This window comes from Cyprinus carpio, chromosome B19 (assembly GCF_018340385.1).
Source record: "Cyprinus carpio isolate SPL01 chromosome B19, ASM1834038v1, whole genome shotgun sequence".
In the NCBI taxonomy this organism is placed as follows: Eukaryota; Metazoa; Chordata; class Actinopteri; order Cypriniformes; family Cyprinidae; genus Cyprinus; species Cyprinus carpio.
In genome coordinates this window covers 10,013,977-10,034,880 of record NC_056615.1, presented here as the reverse complement: position 1 = coordinate 10,034,880, position 20,904 = coordinate 10,013,977, and the positions used below count along the sequence as shown (strand labels likewise).

Below are 20,904 nucleotides of genomic sequence, written 5' to 3'. Positions count from 1 at the left end.
TTTCTTGTTCTAAGTATAAATTTGGATTCTTCCCAGGAAGTCAGACACCAAGCATTGGGTACTGTGTTTAGAAAGCAGGCACTGAATGAAGAATGTATTATTATTATTATTCCTATTATTGTTGTTGTTATTATTATCCTATAATCCTATATTATCCTGCAATTCTATACATATTCGTTCTGAATTGTTCAAATATATTTTATTTAGCATATACACAATATGCAACAAACTACAATTTTAAGTTACAATATTAAGTAACTGTAAAACTAAAAACTAGTTTTATAAACTAAAACTTAAGATAATGTTCAAGTAAATGTTTCTCTGTCCTTCTCACATTAACACATTTTAAGTCAAGATAAAATGTAATGTACAAATAAATGACTTTGTAGACTATATATCAATAAAGATTACTTTAATGGCCTTTAAGTGTAAACATCATAATTAAATAGGAAAATACATTAATATGGAATTATGAGCATTATTAAAGGCTTAGCATAGAGAAATAGTTCACCCCAAAATCAAAATTTGCTGAAAATTTACTCACCCTCAGGTCATCCTAAGAAATATTCCATAATTTGCTCACCAATGGATCCTCTACAGTGAATGGGTGCCGTCAGAATGAGAGTCCAAACAGCTGATGAAAACATCACAATAATCCATAAGTAATCCACTTGACTCCAGTCCATCAATTAACATCTGTTTGTAAGAAACAAATCTATCAAGACGTTTTAACTTTCTTCTGACCAAAACATTAACCCACTATAATGTTTCATCTGAATCAGGAGAGAAAAATGCCTTAAACAGGTTCTAAACATATGGGATGACTTTCTCATTGGAGGAAGTGTCTTATTATGGATTATGAACTCCATTAGTTTCTTTTTTTTTCATTAGAATTTTAGCCAGAAGCAACCATTTTAATGGATTATTGTGATGTTTTTTATCAGCTGTTTGGACTGTCATTCTGATGGCGCCCATAAGAACCCACTGTTGAGCAAGTTATGTGATGCAAAATTCTGCTAACTGCTTCTCAGAAGGCCAAAGTATAACTTTTAAGCAAATTTTCAAATATTCCTGTAAAATGCACCACTTAATTTGAAAAAATAAATAAAACTGCTCTAAAACACCTTAAAACATAAAATATTGTTATTTTTAAAACATAGCCCTATTTATTTATTTTCACATGCCATCCACACAGCACAAAGTGAACGCAGCCACCTGAACACACCCACTTGCACTGCTTTGTTGCAGTAGGCACACGCGCAGAACTACAGATCCCGTGACACACTGCGCTGCTGGGATCTGTCTCTCCACCCCTCTGCATCTGTGAAGAGTAGCGGAGGATCGCGGCCACGGAGTCACAGCAGCACCGGACCGGTATGGTGTGTGTGGTACACATCGCAGTGCGCACTACAGCTCAGCCTCACTGACACTGTGTCCTCTGTGATCGTTTGTAAATACGGCATGCTGTGTGAGAGCTGCTGTGAGTCCGCCGAACCTGCGCTGGTCATATAAACATCGAGAGCGGAGAAACAGCTGATCCACGGATGGTCGTCTGAGGTAAGTGGTCCTTTAACATCAGCCCACCCGAACATTAGCCTACATGACTGGGAAAGTTGCGCGCAGAGAGAAATATCTGTAATGAGAATGATCCCGTTAGGACTGTGAACTTCTCTCGTGTATTTTGTGTGGCGCGCGTGAGAGAGGACAGACGGACACTGTATCTGAGTGCTGCTTATTTATACGACAAATTCCCTGCATACCGACTGAGGGAAAAGTGGAATGTAACGGAATGGTATTGATGGTGTGAGTAAGTCTGGATGAATAGTTTTAAACATGTTATTACATAGACGCAAGTCATCTGTTGATTTCTCAGTTGTGCTCCTGAGACATGAAATATTTAAACACAACTAACATGTGATTTACTTAAACAAGAATTAATCCAACGTGTAAACAGTAATCTAAAGACAGTGAGAGCCATAGTTCGATACATGAAATCTTCTCTTATCTATGCATATAAAAAAAATTGTTCTTATTTGAGATATGTATGAACATACTTTTATTACCATTTTGATTTAATGGCTCCAAACATTAGTAAATTACTAAATACCTTGCAATACATGAGTGTATGTTTCAAAAAAGTATTCATAATTTTCAAGGTAATTATAAAAAACTGTTTTTATTGTAAACATTTTTTAACTGTATATTTTAAAATAATTGTTAAATTATTGAATCATATTGTCATTATAATTTTTAAAAAATTATTATTAGTATTAGTATTATTAATCCTGTAGTGTTGCTAGTTTTATGTGACCAGAATGTGGCATTTCAAAAAAGGTAATAAAATAAGGAATTACAAATTAAAAAGATATCAGGTGTAAATTAGTCCTTTTTTTAAACATTTAAATATTATTTATATTTTTATGATATTTTAAAATAATTTTTAAGGATTCTAAGATATACCATATACCATATCTTTAGAATATACCACACTTAAAAAAAAACTATTGAAGAAAATTAGACCCCCCCCCCCCCCCCCCACCAGAAAAATAAATAAATAAATACATTTTATATATGCTCATTCATTTTGACCAGACTTCTGATGACCAATGAACATGTTCAGAGTCATTTTGACACTTTGTGTGGCTTATATATGACTCTGAACATGTTCATTGTTCATCAGAAGTCTGGTCAAAATGAATGAGCATGTCATACTGTATTTCTACATTTATGATTTGCTCAAAAGGCAGATGAAGACCTTTGATTGATTTGTAATAAGTAATAAGTAACTTATAAAATAAAATTTCAAACATATATGAATACCTTTGCTAAGGAAACAAGCACTGGACATTTTAGTCTTCTTCCACTTTATCTTAAACAAATAGAGAGATCTTTTTTCCGCATGCTCACTTTATAGAACTGATCTTTAACCTTTAAATTCCCTGGTCAGAATAGTGCTAAAGGTAATGCCCACAACATGACAGAGGCTAAACACATATCATACATAACTCATCATTACATAGATTATCTGGCAGATGGTTATCTGCAAGTCAGCAAGTCTGGAAATATCAGTGTACTGTAAATGTACCCTCTCAGCACAAAATAAAGCCCATTGCGACATAAAAGCGGCATGACAGCTATGAATGCAGACAGAGTAGCAGGTTTAAGTATAGGATCACAATGTATTGTTTAAATCCATCGGTTTCCCAGCATCTAAGAGGCATCTAGACACAAAAACAGTTGGATTGGGGTCAAACACTCGGGACAGAAGCCCTGCCTCACATGTTTATTAGACAGATAGTGTTTTCCTGGTTGGCTGAGCGTAGCTTCAGGCTCCGTTCCACTGCTGGCACTCTCAGCTCTGCAGCAGTGGCAGGTTTTACTCTCTGCCTGCACCTGTCCTTTACACTGGAGGTTCCCCAGACTGATTATTGTAAAGCAGAATTCAGATTTCACGCCTTGGCACAACAAAGCAATGTCAGAAACATTTTTATTGTTGGAACTTTGGACTCTGTTCTGGCCTTGGAGCTGTTTCTCAAAACCAATGCAAATGAGCACAAGTGGAAAAAAGGCTTTTGAATTCAGGATATGTCGGTTAGCATGGCTCTGGTGCTTCATGGAGTTTAGCTCATAAATGTCAAAAGAAAAGGTGGGAGTAAAAGAGAGTGAAGTTTCCCTCAAAGGGTTTGAATCTTAAATGGAACAGAACTAGTTTGAGCTGTGAAGTCTGAAGCTGTTTTTACTATTGAGAAAGATTTGACTGGATTCATGGATGTTTCTACAGCTGTGGCTCTGTTCTGTAGGGGGTTGTGCTAAATCCTGTCAAATGGTGCTTTTGGTATACAGTGACCTAATGGAATATAATCCCCAATGCGTAAATGGATATTCTGTACATTATCATTGGGTTTAAAGGAATTGTTCACCTAAAAATTAATATTTGCTAAAACATTTACTCTCTTTCTCATGTCATTCAAGATGTAGATGAGTTTGTTTCTTCATCTGAACAGATGTGGAGAATTGTAGCATCACCAATGGATCCTCTGCAGTGAATGGGTGCCGTCAGAATAGGAGTCCAAACAGCTGATAAAAACATCATAATAATCCACATCACTCCAGTCCAGTTAATGTGTCAGAAACAAATCCATCATTAAAGCATTTCCAACTTCAAACTGCTGTTTCCATCTATGATAGGAATCCTCTATCCAGACAGAATATTGTTTTCTCCAGTGAGAAAGTTGTCTCATTTGAATCAGAAGATAAATAATACAATGAAAACAGTCCAAAACATCTCTAATAAATATGTGGGTGGATTTTGATGTGAGAAGACAATAGGGGATTAACATTTTCACTGGAGGAAGCTTTATTATGGATTATGGAGTAGTATTTTGGCCAGAAGTGAGAATTTAAAGTTAAAACGCCTTAAAAAAAACATGCAGGTTTTCACTTCACAAGATGTTATCTGATGGACTGGAGTTGTGTGGGTTACTTGTGGATTATTGTGATGTCTCTCATTCTGACGGCACCCATTCACTGCATAGGAGCCATTAGTGAGCAAGTGATGTAAGTGATGTAAATTTCTCCAAACCTGTTCTGATGAAGAAACAAACTCATCTACAAATGTTCATTTTTGGGTGAACTATTCCTTTAATGTTATTGTTCAGTGCTTGTTGCTAAGATACACAGGAGATGAGCTGTGATGTTCAGTTTGAGTAAATTGAATCAAACCAGTTGTTCTGCTAATGATCATTAAGTAACAAACAACCAGGATTCTAACATCTGAGCTGCTTTGATTCAGTGATTGTAAAGAACATACTTGTGCAGGTAGGTCAGTGATGGGAATGTCAGTGAACCAAGTATATTTGTAGTCAAGGAAACAGGAAGCACTATTATATCGAGAAAATGTTTGCAGACTGAAACACTTTGAAATTCTCTCAAAATAACGGATGTTTTGTTCATTCATATATCATGCGAGAACTGTTTGTTAATGTTGTATTAATGTAAAATGTAATATTAAAGTTGCTTTGACTCAACTGTACACATGACTATGCAAATGATAAAGGCTTATTCAAAAACTATCATCAGCTTCCTGATGATGTTTCTGATAGCAGAATACCAACAAGAGCTGAAATGATTCCTCGAGATATCCTTGATGAAATGTTTTGAAGAAACAGTATGGATCATAAATTACCCCATAGTAATGCTGAAACACAGAAGGATGAGTATTCAAGCACTAAATAAATGGAAGTATATTCATAGTTTTACATTTACTAGGTTATTCTTCATTATGGGGAACTTTCTTGTGCAATATGAGGATTAAAAAAAGAATCATTCTAGTTTTAAATGGATTTCAGCTATTTTGTGTGTTGTTTTAATCACTTTTAAGAGTGTTGAAAGGTTTTAGCTTACATTTTATATTTATAAAAAGTGTATAAGAAATGTTGTACTTTCATTTTCTGAACTTTTTTGTTGTGAATAATCACAGTACCAGAAACTGCTGTTGCTTACCATCATGGCAAGCATTTTAGAGAACTATTGAGTTTCTCCAAAACTCTTATATTTAGTTCTGATAGGAAATGAGAAGTGATGACGGCAGCAGAGTGACAGTTCGAACATGGGAAATATCATACGATTTTAGAGTAGCTTTATTAGATTACCAAAACGATTAGTGTTTTACTTAAAATTCTTTTTAATTATGCACATTTAAAATTAAACTTGTTTGCTTTTTCTACAAAACTGAAAAATGTCATTAATGTCACATGTAATTTTTATTACAATCACAGATTTTTTGTATAACTTGTAATACTGTGGAATCAGATTTGTATTCAAAATTTTCTAGATTTAAAGTCAAAAGCCCTTCTAATTGAAGAATCACCCTGCTAAGCAAACCTAACTAACCTAATATAGTGAAACATTTATTGAACATGTTTTAATTGACCCAAAACTCAAGTGGGATAAGTGATATTTATTGCTGTTTATCATGTAAAATTGTAGTGCAATGTTGTCTAGATATAATTTTAATTTCTAGATTGTGCAAAATTGTTTCATTCTCGAAATGTAAGGCCATTGTGACTTTTTGTACAAACTTTCCATTGTAGGTGTGTAACACACATTACTACTAGAGAGACTTGCATGTTTTTTTTATAAGAACTGCAGTGTCTGCATGACACACCAATATAAACCTCATTAAAGACACATAAAACATTAAAATAAGGCAAGTCGCTGTAGTCAGTTGTTTCACTCCTGAATCGCCAAATGGATTTGGCCAATTTCCCTTGCATGTTGTGTCGATAAGTTGTAACTGTGGAATGTCGATTCTCCACTTCGATCTGTTTTTTACGTGAAGCTGACAGCGTTAACTGTCATCAGATATGTTTGGCCAGTCTCAGACACAACAGGGCTTGTCTGATCTTGTCACACTCTGTTATCGAACGAGGGGGTAATTGCAATTTTCTCAGGATAACAGGGAGGTACGTTTGATTGTTGTTTTGTTGACTGCACTCACTCGCTCCATGCCGCTCAAATAGAATTTGCTTCCTGCCGAGGAAGTGTCTGACTCTTTCATGTAAACAAAGCAAATTTAATTAAACCAAATTATCAGAGTGGTGCTGGGAAATCAAATGCTTCTGAAGAGCGTGCATAATGTGCCACATCAAGCTCAACTGCGTGTCATTTGCCTCGGTCCTTTAGTGGGTGGTCATGCTGCAGATAACTGGACTATTAGAATAATGTCACAACCACTCATGACTTCAGTCAGCAGAATACAAAGCCACAGGCAATCATTTCTTATATTCTTGTTGTTATGATTAACATTTTGTATTCTCAAGATGTTATATAATATAGGCAATATAAACAAACAGGAACAGGAATTCAAGAGGTATATTGTACGACATCATATTTTTAAAATAATAATGGTTTTGGATAATCAATTTGTAAGATTCCCATGGTGAATTTATGTTGGGTTTTTTAGAATAAAGTTCTTGGGTTCATAAGTAAAATAGGAGTTGTGGTTAATGTTACTTACACATTTTGTTCTACATCATAAATTACACACAATCATACATCAGACATTGTGTTTCAAAACCATTGTGTGTTTTAAAATGTTAGTTGCTGGCAAGTTTCTACAAAAGAACTACTAGAGTTGTTTTTCTGTTTCATCAAATATATCAATTCACAAACTTGTGGTAGTTGCAGAGAAAATAACAATTAGAGTATGTACAGGGTACATAATGATTTAAAATGTATGTTTTGGAAATGATTATAATGTTGCACTGTAAAACATAAAATGCTTATTGTCTTCTGGGTTTAAGGACTATAAACTTAATTGTAGTATGACAAAAATGTATCTGTGTCATTTTGAAAACCACTGAATCTGTCACCACTGCTAAATGTACAATATCATGGCTAAATAAATCCTATTTTACAAAAGTTGTGAATGCAAGTGCAGGAGATTAAAAAAAGAGCATGTACTTCAAAATAATGGCAAGAAATCACATACTTCTGTTTACTTTACAAAAACATACAGTGCAACAAGTGTCTGATTCAGAAGTCTTGTTCTTATCTTGAATAGTTAATAAAGGCTCAAACTTCTCATGCCTACTGAGCTGTAACCTATTATCACCTTGATATTAAGCAAGCTTTGTTTACGTAAGGTTTGTGATACTTAAATCAGTAGTTTTATTGACTACTTGTTCATATGGCATCCTTTAGTAAAAAATTACACATTTGCAACTGAGTTTTTTTTTCTGTGTGTGTAGTAAAGGATCAGACCACTGATGCTCATGTAGTACTACTGTTTATAGACTGTCATTTAATTATGTTCTTGCAATGGTTTTAGGCAGTGTCTACCTTCCTGTTTATGATTGATTTCACGGAGAGAGATTTCGACTGAATGTTAGGTCTGTGGGGACGTCTGAAGAGCTGTAGAGCAGGGTTAGTTTGGCATGCTGCCCATGGGTTTATATGGCACACAGAGGGGTTTTAGCCTCTCTGCCTCTGACCATTCAGCCGTATAGAGTGAGCCGAATACTGCAGCTTCACAATGAAGCCGATCTGTTTATGAGAAATTAAAAATGATGGTGTGAATGTTTTTCTCCCCCTTCTGCTTATGATTTCATTTCAGGTGTGATGGTCATGTGGACACTGTGATCAAAAGATTACAGTGTCTCTCCTGTGGGCTGTGGCTTATGACCGAGCCATACAAATGCTTCTCTGTTTAGTCATCTTCAGAAGAAATGAGGGGAGGCATATTTACTCACTGGCCGCAAGCAGACAATGTTTGTGTTGTTGAAGAGAAATGTGTGAAGTCAGGTCTCTGATGTGCTGCTGAAATGGCAGAAACGTGAATGAAGGAAAACTGCAATGACAAGCCATTCACGCTCATTTATTGAGCGAGGTTTGTGAGTAGGGTTGCTACTTTAGCATCAGCAGAGAAAAATCAATTTTCTCCATTTTTTTATGCGGTGTACGCCATTTGAGAATTAAGTAAACAATTTATGACATATACAAATTATAATTCAATTATTTTACTGTAAGTGGCTCAACCACACAAATGTTAAAAACTCTAATTTTTAACTCTGACAGTTGTAGTGTTGTCATTTTTCAATGCAAATTGATGAATGTGATGAGTGGGGCGGGGCCGAGAGCCATGGGAACGGAGCGAGGCCGGTGGAGTAAGTCATAATGTATGACACCTGCGCCACTCACCAGTCTCGAGTCCCACGGAGGAGCTCCGGAAAGATAAAAGGAGGAGTGAGGTTGTTTTTGTTTTCATTATTGTTTAGGTGGAGGCTCTAAATAAGCCCTTTTGGGGTTTCTGCTTCTCCCTGCATAGTATATTTTATTTATTGCATATAGTTTATTTTTGTGCAACTAAACTAAACTAAACTAAAACTTGGTTCACAGTGAATTCTGCGAACTCCACTACATGTGGAGAGATCCAACATGTGCAGCATGCACCAGTTACACTTTATTTTCACAAAGCATTTCATAATTTTTTGGACAGATGATTATAACATTTCATGAGATTTGTAATGAAAAGCATTTTTAAACCTGTTGTCAGAAACTTAAAGGTTTTCTTGTAGTTTTCCACCAAAATAAAACTCAAGAGTTTAACTCTTGCAAGTGAAGAAAGTACTTTTAAAAGTAATTTTACTACTTCAAAGAAATTAATATTATTATGAAATATGTATTATTATTACATTATTATTTTTATTATATATAATCCCTTCAGAGCTATCAGGCCTGGGGAACCTCAAACAGCAGAGTATTAGTTAATAATAAGAAAATACTATGAATATGGCCAAAAGAAATTGGTCTTAGACACTGTTAAAGGGGTCATATGATGCAATTTCAATTATTCCTTTCCCTTTGGAGTGTTACAAGCTCTTGGTGCAAAAAGAAGATCTGTAAAGTTGCAAAGACTAAAGTCTCAAATCCAAAGAGATATTTTTATAAAAGTTAAGAGTCAACCACTCCTACTTAAAACGGCTCATTCTAATGCACCCCCACATGTCTGCGTCACAATGTCGGAAGATTTGTATAACACCGCCCAAATGTTCACGCAAAGAAAGGAGGCGTAACTTTTATTCTCTCTGTAGTATTCTTGCTGCCGCCGCCATTGTAGAGATGCTGTGTGTTTCATTGTGAAAAAGAAACTCCTTTGTTTGGCCTTCCAAAAGAGGACGATATCCGCTTCATAATGCCTAGAGCTAGTCCGTGCTGGTTGCTGAGGAAATACATCAACTTCGCACTGTGAATTGCCGAATTGGCTATCACTGTGGACAAACCGGAGTCCAGCCCGAGGTCGTCAAATGTGGTTGCCCCAAGCCCACCGGCTGCTCCTTCGTCGAATCTGCCAGCCACGCCATTCTCAAGCCCACCAGACGCAGCTCACTCAGGCTGCTGGCCATTCTCAGTTCCAACTTTGCAAGGACAGTCTGGCGCTTCTGACTCACAGCCTGTAAGTATGCTTTTTATATTTAAATAATTTGCCACTGATGATTCAAACATGAGTTTTGAGCAGTGTAGAGTAGCACTTGTTGTTTGTTGTTTCTCCAGACATGGTTTTATGTTTACGCAGCACGATACGCAACGCATAAAGACAGTCTAAGTCATTATAATCAGTAATTATGTCCCCACTGGATGCAACAAATGCCTTGTTTATAAAGGGTTTTATTGTTTTTGTCTTGTCGCACCGGTTAAGGGGCATAACATTTCCGTCACACGCTTGAGGTATTCGTCCAATCACAATGCACTGAATAGCTGGCCAATCAGTGTACACCTCACTTTTCAGAACGATAAGCTTTGTAAAAATTGACCTGTTTCAGAAGGGGGGGGCATAGAGGAGCAACAATAATGTACATCATGTAGAAAATAATGGGTTTTTTGAACCTTAAACCGCATAAACACATTGCATAACACCAAATACACAACATAATGTTCTTTTTAGCAACGTCATATGACGCCTTTAAAGATACTGTCAAATTTTATTCTCTTAAAGTTAAAGGTAAAAGTTGAAGGTAATTTTTCACTGTGGTATCAAAAATAATACTGAATAGTGAATAGTTTTTCCAAGATATTGTATCAAAGTTAGAAATTCCAGTATCGTGAGCAAAAACAAATCAAGTGCGATAAATACTGAAGCTCCCTCATGTATTGGGTATAAGATGTCAAAATATGGATTTTATACAACAAACAGTAATTTTTAAATACTGTCAGTTTTGTACCACGCATGACTGCTGGCAACCTTATTTGCCCAATTTGTGCTCAGTTCACTTCTTTGTCACAGGGGATGTAAACTTCATGATCCCTGTGATCTGGTGGCTGCCATCCTGCATGGGTGGAGGGGATGGGGAGACCATATCTGAAAAGTTATATTGTAATAACCACCTAGACCAAACTAATAACCAGACTAGACTTTTCTTATTGACTGGCCCTTCCCTTTTCTCTTCCTTTCGGAAATGTGTTGTTATCAACAGAGGGCATATTAATAAAAGGCCTTGAAAAACAATGGCTAGCTAACAGAGAGCTGCTCTAGCCACCTCTGTGCCCAAAAAACTTCAAAGAACTACTATGTGTTTTTATGACTGGGCACTTTAGCTTGGAGCGACATTGGATCACCAGTAGTTTCGAGAACAGGAAGTGAATGAGAGTTTGGCAATAGTACGGTCGGCTGGGCGAATACCTTTGCTGGAATTGATGCATCAAGGTTGCACTTGCTAGTATGAGTAGTTGAGCTGTTTAGTATTTCTTAAATGACTTGTAGAAGTGAAACTAGAACTATTCTCCAGTGATCAGTGAGAGTGTGAGATGTTTGTGTACATGTGTCATCAACAGGATAAACAAAATAGAACAGATGTGTTAGATGAATGAGTTAGAATAGATGTGTTAAAATTAATGAGTTAGACCCATGGTTAATTACAGAAGACAGTTGTCGTAAGTGTGAAGTCTGTATCCGCATCGGTTTTGTTTTACTGGTTGTCATAGACAGTAGCTCTTTTCTAAAGCCTACAGTACACACTACATTCTGTCTACTTTTGCAGCTTCCTAACTGAAACACAACCTCATAGGCGACTAGTTGTTGCGAAAAAGGTGGAAAATCTCCAGTAATTTTAATAGCATCCTATCAAAATTCAGTATTTTTTGTCTTGCTTTGCAGTAAAAATATATATACCTTTTCAAAACAATATAAATTTACTTCAAGTAAAATGTATATGTATATGTATAAATAGATAAATGTTTGTTTGCTTCTTTATTCAATTCAATTCAATTCAATTCAAGTTTATTTGTATAGCGCTTTTTACGATACAAATCATTGCAAAGCAACTTTACAGAAAATTAAGCTTATCAGTGGTGACTGTCAGTTTATGTGCATATGGCAGAAATGTTCAGAAAAATCAATAAAAGACGTAAACAAACAGACGATTAAGACTATTAACAGCAATTATGCAATCAAACTTATAGCAAAAATGTGGTAGTTCTGTATGTTGTCTCTGGGTTAGCATCATCTGAGGTCCTCTGAGGGGTTGGCATCATCTCTTCTCAGGTGTTCTGGATCCAGATGGAGCTGTTGTAAATCCTAGTTACCACGGGATGTAAATCCCGTGGCGTAAAGCAAGAAACGCAAATCATAATCTCGTAGCTGCTGTTCCAGCCAGTAAAATTATTTAGTTTTAACCCAAGTTAAGAATAATAATGCACATTTGATCCAATATAACTGCAGTCCCTGCATTATTGATGCTTGGCCAAAGAGGTGTGTTTTTAATCTAGATTTAAACAGAGAGAGTGTCCTGAACCCCGAACATTATCAGGAAGGGTATTCCACGGCGTTTTGCCAAATGCGAAAAGCTCTACCTCCTTTAGTGGACTTTTGCTACCTAGGTACTAACAAAATCCAGAGTTTTTTGTGACCTTAAGCGTGATGGGTTGTAGCTAAGGCTAGTGTAGTACGCAGGAGCTAAGCCAGTAAGGCCTTATAAAATAAATAAATTTTGTTGATACGGGACTTAATAACCCAGGAGATGTAGTATTGTTGGTAAATATGATCATATTTCTTGACCTGGTAAACTCTAAGCCGCTGCATTTTTGGACTACCTGTAGCTGTTTTTGAGGATCAACCACCTATAATTACTCCAGTCTAGAGGTCCAAATGCATGAACTAGTCTTTTCTTGCATCAGGAACAGTTAACATGTTTCGTGCTTGGCATGTTTCTAAAAGAATGCTGTTTTTGTAACACGGGTGTTTTTACAGTAGAGGGAAGTGTCTAGTTATTAAACAGATTTTTTGACAGAGAGTGTGTCTGATACATTGGTCATCCGTCTAATTTTTTGCACACTTTATCACGTTTCAGACTCTGTGTAAGGGTCATTGTAAATAATCCCGTTCCAGAATCTGTATATTTAATAGGACAGAGTGGCAAGCCAAATGAGAAATGAGATGTCCCCATCCAATCTCGGACAGGTTTCTACCTTACAGCCGGTACTTAACACACTTTGTTAGCTTAGAGGTAATGGTTGTGCGTTGGTATCAAGTAAAACTAGCTGTCTTGTTGAGCAAGGAGCTAAGGATTTTATAAGTCTATTTGTTACTGGTGAGACAAATGAGATGCCCCCCTTAAATAAGTGGTCATAGAAAGTTGTTCTCAGAGAAAAAGTATTAGAAATGTTTTTTATTTTTTTAAATTGTTATTCATTGAATTCTTTAAAAGTGACATTAAATGTATTTTTGATAATTAAAATTATTTATTATGCAGCTTTTTTATTATTGATTGTTAATAGAAATGTTTGTTTATTGTGAATTAAGTATATTATATTGAATTTATTTATGATGGATCATGTGAGGATGTTTATTTTTTTTACTGTATTTTTGATGCGGTCTTGGTGAGCATAAGAGATACTTTTAAAAACATTAACACATTTTTGCCATCCCTAAACTTTTGAACAAAACTGCAGGTGTATGTCTATTACCTACATACAGTAGAAATTATCAGTCTTAGAGTGTCACCAAGATGGCCACAGAGTGAACTAACTTTAGTAGACTTTAACGATACGCTACTAAGCACAAAACAATCAGACGAGTAACTTTACTAGCTGTCCGCCATTCCAGTGCATTCTGGAATTCCCTTTTTAAGAAAGGATGCATGTAATGCCAGTTTATAATTTAGACAAAATGATGCATAATTATGCTATTTATTGACTGGTAATGTGTCAACGATGCCTGAAATTTCTGTTTAGCCTGAATCCTTACCAGGATGAAACCGGACAGCACAATAACGTCAGTTGCCCTGATAATGGTCCTGTAATATGAATAGGCCACATCATTGCATTTCCCTCATCTCTTTGCTTTCAGCAGTGTATGTCAAAGCAAATCAGTAATGGGAGCACAACAGCATGGTAAAATGATGCGATTAGGGCCATTACCCATGTTATTCCATTATTTCTTACCACTATGCCCATCTCTGGGGTTGTTGTCCGTCAAAGCAAGTAGGACATTAACTCTATTCAAAGAAAGTGTTTGTAAGCAGTGGAAAAACCAGCGGCTGGTGGCTTGCCAGGCTGAGATAATATGGAAATGTGCTGTGCTTAGTGTCGGACAATAGCTTGGTGCTCTATTGTGAATCAGGCTTTGGCAGATCATGTGACTGGCAGCACTGTCATGCACTGGTTTGGCTACGAACTGAAGGAATGCTTTCTTAAAGAGTTGTATTATTATCTGAAGCATGTTCCCAGACCCACTTTTCAGTCTTGAGGTTTCTAGGAATGTCCAAGTTTTGTGAACAGAAGGGTCCCTCATTGTGTATTTTTTTTTTTGTGTGTGTGAGTGCTGATTAGTGTGACAGAGAGGCTTTGGTCTACAGACATTATTACAATGACAATGGCCTCCGTTTTTGATGCCTACATAGTGTCTGCTCACCAAAATAATTACTGGTCATGCTAAAGGAATAGTGCTGAGGATTATGCTAATTCATACCAATGTGATTATATGAATGAGTAATACTCTATGACGCTCTTGAATTAATCTCTCTCTGGGTCCCATATGCTTGTATGGCATGATAATCTGTCTAAATGATACCAGTGTTTGTCAGCGATTGGTTTAATGGAGCAGCCCTCTCTCATAAACACATAGAGCTGCAGTTGCCCCTCTCATGTTGCTGGATTTGAAATATTATGGCATCTTTTATCACACCAGACTCTTTTAAGAATAGTTGCTGTGGTCTGTCTGGCTGTTATCTTTAATCATTGTGTCAGAGCTGCTATAAAATGCAGTTTGAGAGTTTCACTGCAGGAAAACTCCAGCACTGAATTTTTGATTCAACCGATTTCTCATACTTTACTGTTTTAAGCTTGAAGATGATCATTTAGAAGAAGCCAAAGTTTAGATACAGAATGGTTTGGTAAAACTTGAATAGCATCCTATCAAAATTCAGTGTTTTTTGTCTTGTTCTGCAGTAAAAAAAAATCGACACCTTCTCAAAACAATATAAATTTACTTCAAGCTAAATGTATATGTATAAATGTGTAAATGTATAGATAGATAAATGTTTGTTTGCGATGATAAAGTCTTACAATATCATCCAGATTGTCCAGATTCTGATCTCAAAATTGAGCAGCTGTTCCCAGAGGAAAAGTATTAGAAAAATAAACCAAATTTAAATTTAAATCAACTTGGTCTCAGATATTTATTTTCAAATCTCCTTGGTGAAACAGTTTTCATTTAGAAATTGCTAGTAAAATTCACAGATAATTGCAAAGAAATGGCATGAAACAAGTTGAAGTAAACATGAAATTATTTTAAAGTAAAAAGACTGAAATAGTATTTTCTTGTAAAACTTACCTTTGTTTTATTTATAACCTTGTAAAGTCTTTTTAAAATGTGTATTTAATACAAGTGTATTTTGTCAAATTGCCAATGACATGAGATGAAATACTCCTACAGTACACTAAAGACAGATTTTTAGATATTTTCACTAGGAAATGATACAAAATATTTGTTAAAAATAAAATTTACAAAGTAAACTTAATGTGGGTTGCATATATCTCAGATTATTTTTTGAAAAATCTTTGAGCTCATATTTAAATGTCTGACTTTTGATCTTAGAGGTTCAGGTGAGGTCTGGGTTTAATGCAGGCCAGTCAGGATCTTCCACACCAGACTCAGTAAACCCTTTTTATTAGTGACAACCTATGACCAAGCCACAAAAAAATTCACTGAGACCAAAAAAGCAGAAGAAAACCTGAGAACTGTTTGTCCTAATATAATGAGAACTTCAAATCAGGATGTTGCTGGGCTTTATAAAATTCACAATACCACATCAAGTTTATATTTGACAGGTAATTTAAAAGAAACGTTAAGAGGCAGAGAAAGGAAGAACGCAGGGAGGGGGAAGTGTGTGACTCAGGGCTTTTTTTTGAATATGTAGCAGCGAATGGAAAACAAATGGTGGCAACAGGAAGAAATCAAGAGCAAGTAAAAAAGAAGCGGACTGTTGTGCTGAGGTTGATTCAGAATGGACGGAGGGGAAATCCCAACAATAATCACACACCAGGAGATGACTGAGAGAGACCTGAAGGTTATTTAGGAAGAGACATGCTGTGTCTTACACAACTTTGATCTGATGCCTGCTTTAAATGACTTTGATGGCTTTATCCATCACTTCCCTCAACAACATCACTGCTGGTTTTCTTGCATAATGCATTAATAGTGGGCTGACCAGCATAGTGTTGAGTATGTTTTTTTAAGCAATAGGCCTGACCACAATTTAAGACAACACACTTTCTTTACATGTTATCACATTTCAGAGTGAAACAGGTTTTTTAGTGAGAAAATAATTATTTATCCGGATTGAGTGGATTTTTGAAAGTGGCATATTAGAATGGAGTCCCTCTAAATACCATGGGTGCAGCAGGCACAGTGATATTACACAGCGCCTGGAAATTTGCCGGCTGCAACTCTGCAATTACACTAACCGGTCATGTTGTAAGTTACCTAGCTGGGGACTATTTTCAGGTGCTGCGTAATATCATTGCGCCTGCTGCACCCATGGTACGGCAGCAAAGTTCCTTGATTATTACGCCAGAATTAGAATATAGTACCTAGTCATTTCAGCCCAGAAAATCGCAACTTTTTATTTTCCATTGGTTTTAGTACACAATGTAACTACAGAAGAGTCAAGTTTTAAATAGGAAAAATATCGAAACTTTTTGGTCATTTTTGAGTGAGATGCTAACGGTCTAATCAGATTCAATGATCTATGCTAAGCTGCAGCTAAAAGTGCTACCGCCAGACTGGCTAAATGGATTCAAAAACGGTAAAACTCAACTGTTTAACTCTAGGGGAGTTGGAAAATTAACCTATTTTCAAAAATAGTGGAGTGTTCCTTTAACTACTGACAAGATTTTAGAAAGCCTACATTGCCTAAAATAGCAGCCTAAAACAATGCCTATTTAAAAAAAAATCTAAAAATTCAGATGCATTGTTCATTATAAGACCAGGAACACCTATTAAGAAAGTAACTATGGTCCATTTTGATTTCATGTGGTGTAGCCCTCAGATTTCAACAGATTCCTGATTAAAGGTGTCATATGATGCGATTTAAATTTTTCCTTTCTTTTTGGAGTGTTACAAGCTCTTGGTGCATGAAGAAGATCTGTAAAGTTGCACAGACTAAAGTCGAAAATCCAAAGAGATATTCTTTATCAAAGCTAAGACTCTGCCACGCCCCCCTAAAATGGCTCATTCAAACACGCCCCCACACGTCTATGTCACTGTGTGGAAATATTTGCTTAATGCTGCCCAAATGTTCATGCAAAGAAAGAAGGCGTGGTTTCAGTAACCGCAGTAAGTGTTGAAGCAGTCATGTCAGGGAGATGCTGTGTGTTTCTAGGAGAAAGCAAACGCACTTTATTTGGCCTTCCGAAAGTAGATGCATTTAGGAAGCTTTAAGATTACTTACAACAGAACAGCAACACATTTTATGGACAACTGTTTTGTGAACCTAGAGAGGAGGTAATTCTGACTTTGCTACGACAATCTGGTGCTTCTGAATCAGCTACTGTATGTTTTGTTATTAAAGTATTTGCTATTGAATGTTCAAATGTGGAGTTTTGCACGTCTTGTGTATGTGTGTGTGTGCGTGTGTGTGTGTGTGTGTGTGTGTGTGTGTGTGTGTGTGTGTGTGTGTGTGTGTGTGTGTGAGAGAGAGAGAGAGAGAGTAAAGACAGGGTCGCACAGTGGAGTCAGCTGTCTTAACCGTCCGTGGCTTGTGTTTTGCAAACACATACGAGCTTCATCACTGTCTGTCACGCGACTCTGTTCACCTTTTAATTGTTGGCCAATTAGAGCTGACTGCGCTTGTCAGAAAGAGGGGGAAAAAAAGCGTTTGAGAGAGGCGGGGTATAGAAGACTTACAATAATGTACAGTATTTTAAAAAATAATGTGTTTTTTTGAACATTAAAGCATGTCAACATATTCTGTTACACCAAATACACAAAATAATGATCTTTAAAAAAAGCATCATATGACCCCTTTAAACATCTATTCGGTAATGCGATATATCACAATACTGATTATGCACGATATTGTTATTGTGGGCACTTCAAAATACAGAGAATAATTATTTATTACAAATTATTCAGAATTTTGAATGCATTTTAAGAATACTTTCCCCATCAACTGGTCACAATGCACAACGCCACTGTGTGCTGCGTGAAAGACGTATGTGCACTATGATGTAAACAAGCACGGATGAGAAGCGCATGGCGGAACGCGTAAGAGATGCTCTGAATGAAAGCACATTCACTCTCTGACAGCAGATGGTGCTGAACAGCAGAAATGCAGTCGTTACCCTGGAAATCCTGGCTACTTTCTGTTTCTGAAAGGTGTTTAAATGATTTAAATAGCCATTCAGATTTGTGTATTTGCTATGGTGTTCATCACGGCACCAAATACTTAAATATTTAGACTTAATAGGCTATTTATTTTCAAACTTTTTTACATTTTAATCTGGACTACAACATGCCCTAGATATTGTTTGAAAGTGTTTTGATTCTTTATTGTTCGGTCACACTTACATTAGGGCTTCATTAGTTGACATTAGTTGCTTTATAGTATTTAAATGTTCAATTATTTTTGTTCTAAGAAAAAAACATTAAACATGTTATACTATATATATAAAACCCTTTTATCAAATAAAAAAAATTAGGTGTGATAATACCGCATACCGTGATAAAAGCATTAGCAATTAATCGCAACATGAAAATTTGATACCGGCATATCCCTATTCCTGATAATGGGGCTTAAAGAGTTTCTCTTTCATTCCCCCTCATTTTCAATCCCATTCCTCCAAATATGTGACCGGCCATTTGAGAGCGTCTCTTTTCATCACTCCAGCACCTTCTAGGCAGGATGCCAGTAAAGCAGACTTGTTTGTAAGTGAAGAAGAAGTACTTAAAGAACACAGGCAAGTAAATCTTCAGCTAACCTGTTTGCCATGGTTTCTGCGAGACCTGTAAAAGCTGTAAATGTCATTTTTCCATCCTACCCCTCATTTGTCATTGGTAGGGACTGTGAGCCAACAGAACCCTAAATCACACACATGTACATACCCCAAAACATCAAACTTCCACCCCAGCTGTTCCTGCCGTTTAACCGCCGCTGAGCAGAAATAATTGCTGCAGAACGTTCCAGAGAATGACTTTGCGACCAAATCTCAGCGAGTACTGAGAGGCCAGAAAGAGGCATGGACCATCAAAACAGATGCTTCATTTTCCCTCCAAAACTGTAAATGAGCCTTTATGGTTTGGACTGGTGCTAAGATCTCTCACATTACACTTGCTCTGTCTCCTCATTTCACACACAGTTCTCCATCTTCACATGAAATAATCAAGGGTAAAGCCATTTCACACATACTCAAGCAGCGTGAAAGTGAAGCAACTATGTGACTGCAACAGAAGTTAGGCTTTGTGCTTTCACACTGATGACGTTTCGGGTAAATAACTGAACTGCAGCTTTATACCGAAAAAATTAAAAGTAATATTATTTATTTATTTGGTCACACTTTATTTTAAGGTCCAATCCTCACTATTAACAAACCTATGACATTTGCCTTAGTAAACTACTAATTTAATAGTTAGTAAGCTAGTTGTTAAGTTTTGGATATTGGGTAGGATTAAGGATGTAGAATATGGTCATGCAGAATATGTGCTTTATAAGTACTAATAACAGCCATTATGTTATTAATAGGCATGCTAATAAGCAACTAGCTAATAGTGAGAATTGGTCCTTTTACTAAAGTGTTACCATTTGTTTTAAATACTTACTTAATACCTGACTCAGTATTTGCTTTAATAATGTCCAGAATAATTTTTTTTTAAATTTGTTTATGGAGAGTTGGCCATTTTAATTATTACAGACTTCATAATAACCAAATCTACATTATCCAAATGATAATTAATCTTGCTAAAATAGAACCCAAACCCCAAAATGTGGCTATAAACTATATAAAAATTTGTCTATAAACTGCTCAAATCATCTGAATTCTGTCAGGTTTACTGAATAGATACGGCATGTTTAACTTGCATCAAGCCTGACACATAATGGGTGAGTTACCTCCAGGATTGGCCGTTGCTTCATAATAGCTTATATTGTTACATTATGTCGATAAATAAGTATAAAGTGTATTTCCACAATATTTTTGCTGAATTCAACACCAAAACGTCTATCCTTCTTATCCGCAACACAGTTTTGCTTGGGCAGACAGTTTGAATACTGTTACCTGTCAATATGGGTGGTAAAATAAATATGCGCTGCTTCAAGGATGACTCAGATGCTATACAGTTCTTTTACGTGCACTTTGAGAATATTTTAGTGTGATTCATCGACTGCTAATGTCATATACTTACACGCTTGTTCCATTGTCTTTTTATTTATAGCTTTTTCTTTTGATCTCTCTAATTACTTAGCCTGTCTGTGCTGGGATTTTGGGAGGATGCAGCATTTTTGGTGCCATGACCCGAGCATTCTGTATTTTAATGCAGAGCAGTGGAGTGGGCAGAGAGGTGCTTGCTGTCTGCCAGATGGGCACTTAGAGTCTCCACTGGCTTTAAATCCCACAGTTAGCATTCCCGACAGTACTCGTCTCCCAGAAAAATTGCCCAAGTGTAGAATTTCAGCCAAAGGCGGGAGGGTTTGGGGAAATTTTTACCTAAATAAACTGTCATTTGAAATATTATGTTATTGTAGGCTGAAAATGTTATATATTTGAGAATATTTGGCAAGCACTGTAAAGCGATCTTCTCTTTTTTGTGGCTAGAGGAAGTTTCCATATCCACTTTAGCATTTAGTTGAGAAGACAAGTTTACATTAACATATTTGAAACTGTGATGTGCATGGGAATGATCAGGCCACATGT

At 36.3% G+C, this 20,904-nt stretch overlaps 1 protein-coding gene across 2 annotated transcripts in view; it reads left to right on the top strand.

The window, feature by feature from the left end:
• The first annotated feature begins 1,264 nt into the window (after positions 1 to 1,264).
• The window catches only part of pag1 (phosphoprotein membrane anchor with glycosphingolipid microdomains 1), a 50,342-nt gene continuing 30,702 nt past the window's right edge, over positions 1,265 to 20,904 (top strand). For both annotated transcript variants that reach the window (XM_019119614.2, XM_019119615.2), the window contains exon 1: positions 1,265 to 1,557. The gene's annotated coding sequence lies outside the window, so the exon portion shown is untranslated. The remainder of the gene's footprint in view (positions 1,558 to 20,904) is intronic.